This window comes from Amblyraja radiata, chromosome 27, assembly GCF_010909765.2.
Source record: "Amblyraja radiata isolate CabotCenter1 chromosome 27, sAmbRad1.1.pri, whole genome shotgun sequence".
Taxonomy (NCBI): domain Eukaryota; kingdom Metazoa; phylum Chordata; class Chondrichthyes; order Rajiformes; family Rajidae; genus Amblyraja; species Amblyraja radiata.
In genome coordinates this window covers 7,225,268-7,234,250 of record NC_045982.1, presented here as the reverse complement: position 1 = coordinate 7,234,250, position 8,983 = coordinate 7,225,268, and the positions used below count along the sequence as shown (strand labels likewise).

The 8,983-nt window shown below is 43.6% G+C and overlaps 1 non-coding gene across 1 annotated transcript; it reads right to left on the bottom strand.

Annotated features, from left to right (window-relative positions):
• Positions 1-8,690: 8,690 nt before the first annotated feature.
• On the bottom strand, positions 8,691-8,763 carry trnaa-cgc. Its single transcript has one exon. It is a non-coding gene; the product is annotated as a tRNA-Ala (tRNA).
• Positions 8,764-8,983: the final 220 nt, after the last annotated feature.

Sequence of the window (8,983 nt, the reverse complement as noted above, 5' to 3'; positions counted from 1 at the left end):
GGGTCTCTGGCTCTGCAAGGCCGCAACTCTACCGCTGCGCCACCGAGCCACCCCCTTGCCAAGAAAGGATTCTTGCTGTGTCTGATGCACCTAACAACTAGGGATGTAGAATAAGGCGGACGGGGCCACGACTGACATGTCATGGAATAGTGGCTTAGAGAGGGGCAGGACTGGCAGCTTACCGTGCCTGGATGAGAGGGTTTCCAATGAAATATAGGGGAAAGGCAGGTGACAATGTTGATTAAAGAAACAATCGCAGCTGTGAGAAGGGATGACCACTCATTTTTTGAACATGTACGTTTTTATCACAGGCTGGCCATAACAGTAAAACCCCATGGGATCCAAGGGGAGAATGACAAATTGCTTCCAAAATTGGCTCTGTGGCTGGAAGCAAAGATGAATGGCTGATGCGGGTTTTTTGTGACAGGGTTGTGTTATCAATGAAGTTCCAGTAGACTCAGTATGCCATCCTCTGCTTAGAATATATTATTTAGATTGGGGAATGCCGAGGTCTGCAGATGATACAAACCTTAGATATGAGGGAGAAAGCTTTAGACTGCAGGGAGGTATAGATGGAGGCACAAGGAACTGCAGGTGCTGGTATCTTGAGCAAAACACAGAGTGCTGGAGGAACTCAGCGGGTCAAGCTGCAGCTGTGGAGAGAATGGACAGGCGGCATTTCAGGTCGGGACTCTTCATCGGAAGAAGGCTCTGTATCCAAAACACCACCTGCCCAGCCCCTCCACGGATGCTGCCTGACCCGCTGAGTTCCTCCGACACTTTGTGCTTTGCTTGTTGAGCAAGATATAGATAATCTGGTCACTGGGGCCGAAAAATCAGAAAATGAGAATTTAATACAGGAAAGATTGAGGTAATACATTTGGGGAATGTGCAATTGGGCAAGAGAAATGATTATATAACTGGATAGCTATTGAGCGGTGTAGAAGAACTGATAACAATCCATGGATTCTCAATGAATGTGAAGCCATTATATTTCTAAAGAGCAATAAATGTTATCATGGTATGCTTCAAACAGAAGCTGCTGCAAAGTTCTCACTGGCAAGGGAATAGCTTTTCAATCCAAAGATAGACACAAAAAAGGTAAGAATTGGCTCTGCTGTGCTGCAGTAACTCAGCTATAATGTGCTGCAGTAACTCAGCGGGTCAGGCAGCACTTCTGGAGAAAAGGGATGGGTGATGTTTTGGGTTTGGGGCCCTTCTTCCGACTGGTTCCTTTCTACACGTTAAAAAAACAGCCTCTTTGACTCACTAAAAATCCACAGCCTAGAAAAGACACAAAGTGCTGGAGTAACTCAACGGGTCAGGCAGCATTTCTGGAGAAGGTGACATTTCGGGTCGGAACCCTTTGTCAGACTTTCCGACCCGAAACGTCACATATACCTTTTCTCCAGAGATAGGCTGCCTGACCCGTTGAGTTATTCCAGCATTTTGTGTCGATCATAAACCAGCATCTGTGTATAAATCAGCATCTGCAGTTCCTTCCTACGCAAACTTTAAATCCGATACACTTATCGTTTTCATAACCAATTGCCCAGCAATTTCAGTTTGATATCTGCATAAAACACGATAAGATTTGATCACTGATACTGGATACTGGGAAAGTAATTTTTCGCATTTGCATTGCTACAATGGCGTTGCCATGGGGAGTTCACCAAACATAAGGTGTATTGAACTAGGGGAAGCAAGAGGTCTCGGGGAATTAAACATTAATCTCTCAACAGCTACTGGGAGCAATTGGCCAGCAAAACAACGTGTTTATTTATTGCCTTTTAGTTAAAAATGGAGATAAAAGGTGTTCTTTCTTTTTCGTTTCATGTTATCTTTTACCACACCTGCCAATACCAAATAGATCTGACGACCTGAGGGGTAAATACTGGCTCCATATTCATCAGAATTATACTTTAACACGTCCTATTCCTCATCTCTGGTGCTATTCTGCAACAATTTTCAACACTTTGCTCTCATCTGTGTCCGCCTCGTCCCTTGCCAAAGAACAAGTTAGCCTTGCTGATGTCCAAAATCTTAGCAATTACAATTGGTTTGTACTTGTCATTGAATTTGGTCGTATTACATTTACTATTGGATACATTTCCCTTACAATTACGATTACAAATTCAGCCTGACAAATTAATTAGAACTGATCGAGCATTGAAGCATGGAGGTTATTTTCCTGAGGTAGTAATTTGTATGAATCCAGGTTAGTTTAGTTTGGAGATTCAGCGCGGAAACAGGCCCTTCGGCCCACCGAGTCCGCAATGCGCCCAGGACGACAGATGGCACAATGGGCTAAGTGTTCGGCTGGCAACCTGAAGGTGGCCGGTTCGAATCCTGCGTGGAGTGTGTACTGTCGTTGTGTCCTTGGGCAAGACACTTCACCTACCTTTGCCTGGGACTAGAGACGGAAATTAGCTCATGATTGGCTACAATCTCGCATATTTACATGCAAATGTTCATTAATATGCACTGTCCCTATAAACAAATTATTTTAAAAAAATAAATAAATAAAAATGACCAGCGATCCCCACACAATAACACTATCCTACATACACTATTACTAATTTACATTTATACCAAGCCAATTAACCAACAAACCTGTACGTCTTTAGAGTGTGGGAGGAAATACCCCTTATGCCTTTATACAGATGACTCTATAGGATCATCCCTTGGCCTCCTGTGCTCCTACGAATAAATTCTAAGCTTGCCCAATCTCTTCCAATAGCTCAGGCTCTCGAGTCTTGTTAACAGCCGTGTAAATCTTCTCTGCACTCCATCCAGCTTAATGACATATACCCTTCCTACAGCAGGATATATGACAAAAGCTGAACACAATACGGCCTCACTAATGTCTTGTACAAATGAAATGCGGCCTCACCAACATCTTGCACAGCTTTCTATATGGCAACAATATATCTTTAAAATCTTTTGACTTTTCGCAAAGTCAATCACACAATCAGATGCCTTTACCTGATCTAGCAACTTTTTTTTCTTTCAGAGCTAATGATCAACCAGTTTTTTGGTCAGGTATGTATATTAATGACCTTCCTTAGTAATGACAGAAGGGTAGAAATCTTGGCAGTGCTTCTTCAAGCCAATTTTACAACTTCAGCGGAAAATCGGAGGAGATTGCAAGGTATTCCACAAATGGCTCAGGAAATCAAATGCAAGCAACTGCAGTAGAAATTCTACCCTGGACAGTGAAACATTTTGCAGCAAATGAGGGGATTAATGGGCCAGGTTGCAGTTAATAAATTCATGGGAAACGGGCATGCCAACAAGTAAATAAATGGATGAAATAATGGGGCCCAGTGAATTAATGACCACAAATCAAGATGTGGCGGAACAAGGGCTCACATTAAAACATTAATGGATCATTGGGCATCAGTGAATAATAGTCATTGAGTCCAACAGCACAGTAAATGGTCCTTCAGCCCACGATAGACATCCAACATCCGTATTTATCAAAGTTACAACACTTGGTCCCAGGTATTCTGTACTTTGATGATACGAGTGTTCATTTTGACACTTCTCAAATGTCGTGAGAATATCTGCCTTCTCCACTCTAATCACTCTTGAAGTGAAATAGCATTCTCAACTAAATTAATAGGAAATGGACAAGCCAACATGTAAATAATGGGAACCAGCAAATTTATAACCACAAATGTCAATCTTATTCGACAACAGATGGTTAATACAAGTCAAACATAATGCAAGGGCATCTTGACATTATTCTATCTTATCATTCAAGCAGACCACCCCCTCTTCAAGCCAATCATAAGCCCCCATTTACAGCAACGTTTCTATGTGACTAGCGGTGGGGGGTCGAACCAGAATAACTGTTGTGTTTTTGATCATTCCAGAATTAACTATTGTGAACCAGCCTGGGCCATCTTAATGCATGGGCACGCTGGGCAGTTACCCATGGCCCCACGCTAATCTATGCATTGTAGAATGTTATTGCAGAACATGAAAACAGAGAAGAACATCGCAAGTGCATGACGGCATATTTGATTCGGCATAAAGAAACTGGAAGTGTAGGGGCCCCAGTGGACTGCTTTGCCCGGGGGCCTGTAATGCTGTTAAGATGGCCCTGGATCCAACATTCAGTAACTTTCCAAAATAAACAGATTTATCTCTTCCTTATCTCTGTCGCATTCCCAGACATGAGTAAAACAGGTACAATGTCAATTCTAGAAGGGATAGCGCGTCTGAAACTTATTTTGCCAAATTCCCCTGATCTTCTTCTGCGCCTGGTCAACGGGAGATGCCAATTGCCACCTCCGCACACCCTTTCGTCACTTTGTTTAGTTCCGGTCAAAATTAGGTAAATGAAGATTTTAATTTTTTCCTCTACAGTTGCAAGCTGCCCAAGCAAAATATGAGGTGCTGTGCAATTCCCACCTACTCAACATTTTAGGTTAAATTCATTGATTAGTTCAGTACATTTCCCATCAATTGTCTTTGAATTAAAATTGATTTCTTAATTGATGCAAATATATCGAAAGGGCATATAATTAGTAGATTTCATTCGCATCTTTGAATCACTTTGGCTAAGCACCTCCTGATATGTCGCTGATCAACCACCTGGGAACCAAGAGAGCGTTATTTGGAATACTGCCATTCTCACCATGAATGTAATGTTTGTGTTACACAAGATCACACTCACCCATCTGTCTTTCACACCTCTCACAAACTTGTTTTTAACCAATTTTTTTACTCCAACCATAACAGCTCTCATGATTTTGCATGAATGCCTAAATTAAATGAAAATAAAACAAACTGTGGTTTCAGGAAAATTAAAATAACGAAGGGTGGCACAGTGGCGGAGCAGTAAAGTTGCTGCCTTACAGTGCCAGAGACCCGGGTTTGATCCTGAAATACAGGTGCTGTCTGTACGCAGTTTGTACATTCTCCCCGTGACCTGCGTGGGTTTTCTCCTGGTGCTCCGGTTTCCCTCCACACTCCAAAGTGCACGTCAATTGGCTTGGTAAATTTGTAAATTGTCTCTAATGTGTGTAGAATAGTTTTAGAGTGCTGGGTTCGGTGATCAGTGCGGACTCGATGGGCCGAAGGGCCTGTTTCTATGCTGGATCTCAAAACTAAACTGAACATATAAATACAAGAAAATGCTGGAAATTCTCAGAAGGTCAGACTGCATCTGTGGGAATTGAACCAGAGATAACGTTTCAGGTTGGAGACACTCTGTCAGTACTGGGATCTAGCGAGGCTTGTTCAGCTGCAGGGAGAGTGGGAGAGGGGACCTCCATGAGTGGGTTAACACTGGGATGACCATGGGGATAAACTGTTGACAAGGTTATCTGGCCAGTGAGTGAATAGGAGCAGTTAGAGAGTGAGAACATCAACAAGAGAAAGCAGGAGTTGCAAATTGCTGATTTTTGTTTTCGTTAGACATAGATTTTTTAGTTAGACAAAAATGCTGGAGAAACTCAGCGGGTGAGACAGCATCTATGGAGCGAAGGAAATAGGCAACTTTTCGGGGCGAAGCCCTTCTTCAGACTCGAAACCCTTCTTCAGACCCGAAACGTTGCCTATTTCCTTCGCTCCATAGATGCTGCCTCACCCGCTGAGTTTCTCCAGCATTTTTGTCTACCTTCGATTTTCCAGCATCTGTAGTTCCTTCTTAAAGATTTTTTAGTTAGTTTAGTTTATTGTCACATGTACCGAGAAAGAGTGAAAAGCTTTTGTTGTGTGCTGTCCAGATTTGGTTTAGACTTTGGAGATACAGTGCGGAAACAGGCCCTGTGGCCATCCGAGTCCGCGCCGACCAACGAACATCCCGCACACTAGCACTATCCGACACTCGAGGGACAATTTACAATTTACAGAAGCCAATCGACCTACAACCCTGTACGTCTTTGGAGTGTGGGAGGAAACCGGAGCACCCGGAGAAAACCCACGTGGTCACTGAGAGAACGTGCAAACTCCATACAAACAATACCCGTAGTCAGGATTGAAAAATTACAAATTTTAATCGCAAAAAACAAAATAGATACACGCATGACTAAACTTGTATACAGGAAAGACATAAAATGCTGAAGTAACTCAGCAGGTCAGGTAGCAGCCCTGGAGAACATAGATGACATTTCAGATCACAACCTTGCTTCACCAGCATTTTCAGTTCCCGGTTTTGCAAACTTACAAAGTTTGTTATTTTCTCCCCAAATGCGTTGGGAGGTTCGACTTCCTGTAACCAATAAATCACATTGTACGTGTCTCTTCTCCTACACTTGGCCGGTTACTGTGGAAATCGCTTTTGACTCGTGAGTCAGGCAACCACTCAGATGGTAGCTGTGAAGAAGTTAAGAAGCCAGTTTCGCTTCGGAAGAGGAAGGGGTGGGCTGGGTGCGGGAGATGGAGTTTGAGACAGGTATTGTGAGAGCCTTTCATGTGATCTCCCCACATGCCGACAAGAGCAACCCAGGGCAAGTGGAGGGGATTGCAACCTCAAGTCAGGTGTTTGTTGAGGCTTTACCAAGTGGCGCACCTTGCTGTCTTCACCATCAGTTCCATTTAGTTTAGTTTAGTTTAGTTTAGTGTCACGTGTACCGAGGTTCAGTGAAAAGTATTTTGCTAATCGGAGTTCGGAAATCAAGTGAGCTGAAGTTGTGGAATTCAGTGTTAAGTCCGGGAGGCTGCAGAACAAGAATTGTTGGGCAGCACTTTCACCGTTCAGTTTTAATACCTTCAAATGAACATTTCATACCTAGCATTGATCCACTGATGACAACCCTCATGAAGGTTCGACAGCCAAACGGAAACCACGCATCAGTAAACAAGAGACTGAACAATTTATTTTACTGTCAAATTAAAAAATTACAATTAAAATAAAGATCGGATTAATTTATCATCAGCACAGGTTCTAAATAAATCAATTGCCTCAGAAGTAAGATTATTATTGCAGTGGAATATTCCACTTTATTCTAGTGGATAATCTCACTAGCATTACAGTAATTGAACATTAGATTAGAGTTTTATTTTAAATTGTTATAAATCACGAAGACCAGGTTGTCACCGAGGAGAGGTGTTTACATGACTGCTTACGGTGAGTTTAAAGAGAGAATGGACACAAAGTGTTGGAGTAACTCAGAAGGTCAGGCAGCATCTCCGGAGAGCATGGATAGGTGACATTTTGGGTCAAGGCCCTTCTTCAGACTGATTGGGCGGGCCGGGAGGGGGGGGGGATAGGGGGGGGGGGAAGGGGGAGACGAAAGCTAGAAAGGGGGAGAGGCAGGACAAAGCAAGGTAGGACAAAACAAGGTAGGACAAAGGTGGACATAGTTAAGAGGGCGGGGGGTTGATAGGCAGATGGTTGGAACAAATGCCAGAGATAAGAGCAGAGTGTGCGAGACAGGTTTGAGGAGTTACGGAGGAAAGCAGCATGAGAGAGGGAGGGGAGCAGTAGATGGGAGTCCAGGCGGGCACAGGGAAAGGGAGACAAAGGATGGGGGGGGGGGGTGAGAAAGAGGGATGTGCAGGAGAAGGGATGGGGTGTTGAGGGCCCCTTATTCAGACTATAGAGCAGGAGAACAGAAGGCAGTGAGAGAGAGAGTCTCTCAATATAAGCACACCTTGAGGAGTTTTTGCAGTGGAGCAGTCAGCATGCAGAAACAAAAAACTGTAGCTGCTGGGTGAAATGTTACATTATTATCACAAACTTCTTTCAATAATCCAAACAAGAAGCAACCTCGTCATAAATGGCAGAGTTCTGGAGGAGCCATCACGGTTTGACCCATGTTGACATCTTCCTAGTTCAAATATACAATCCAATTTCTTTGGAAAATTATCACAGCTTTGCAGCACGAATCAAATGTTTTCTCACGCCTTATTCGATTCTTTTCCAAATACTTTAAACCTCTCTCCCCCAGTTATCAATCCTCTGGAATCTCCCTGTTTAAAATTCCCTGTCAAGAATCTGAACATCACAATCAAATCTTTAAGAAGGAACTGCAGATGCTGGAAAAATCGGAGGTTTATTAAAAAAATGCTGGAGAAACTCAGCGGGTGAGACAGCATCTATGGAGCGAAGGAAATAGGTCATCTATTCCTTCGCTCCATAGATGCTGCCTCACCCGCTGAGTTTCTCCAGCATTTCTATCTATCACAATCAAATCAATGTTCTCTGCACGAAAAGAATCACTTCAGCCTCACAACTGTCCTCAAATACTAAAAGCCTTTAATTCCTTATAACATAAATCTTTTCTGCAGCTTTTCTGTAGCATTGATCCTGCCGAATATGTGCGCAGAATGTGACACACAACTCCCTGAGTTTTTTATTTAGAGATACAGCGCAGAAACAGGCCCTTCGGCCCACGCCGACCTGCGATCCCCGCATATTAACACTATCCTACACCCACGAGGGACGATTTTTATACTTACCAAGCCAATTAACCTACATACCTGTGCGTCTTTGGAGTGTGGGAGGAAACCGAAGATCTCAAAGAAAACCCACGCAGGTCACGGGGAGAATGTACAAACTCTGTACAGACAGCACCCGTAGTCGGGATCGAATCCGGGCCTCTGGCACTGCATTCGCTGTAAGGCAGCAACTCTACCACTGCACCTATGTGCCGCCCTTGTAAATGCATCTGTCACACCAGAATGGTATTTTTCCTGTAGTATTTCCTTGACCTACGTGACGTTAGTAAAACCTGTGGAGATGCCGGGGATTGAACCCGGGACCTCATACATGCGAAGCATGACGCTCTACCACTGAGCTACATCCCCTACATCTGAGAAAGTATTTGATAAAGTATTTAGAAGGTAGTAACATTTGACAGCAATACAGAGCAACACAGGTCATAGAGTCATAGAGTGATGCAATGTGGGAAACAGACCCTTCGGCCCATCTTGCCTACACCGACCAACATGTCCCATCTACCTTAATCCCACTTGCCTGCATTTGGCCCACATCCCTCTAAACCTGTCCTATCCATGTACTTATCTA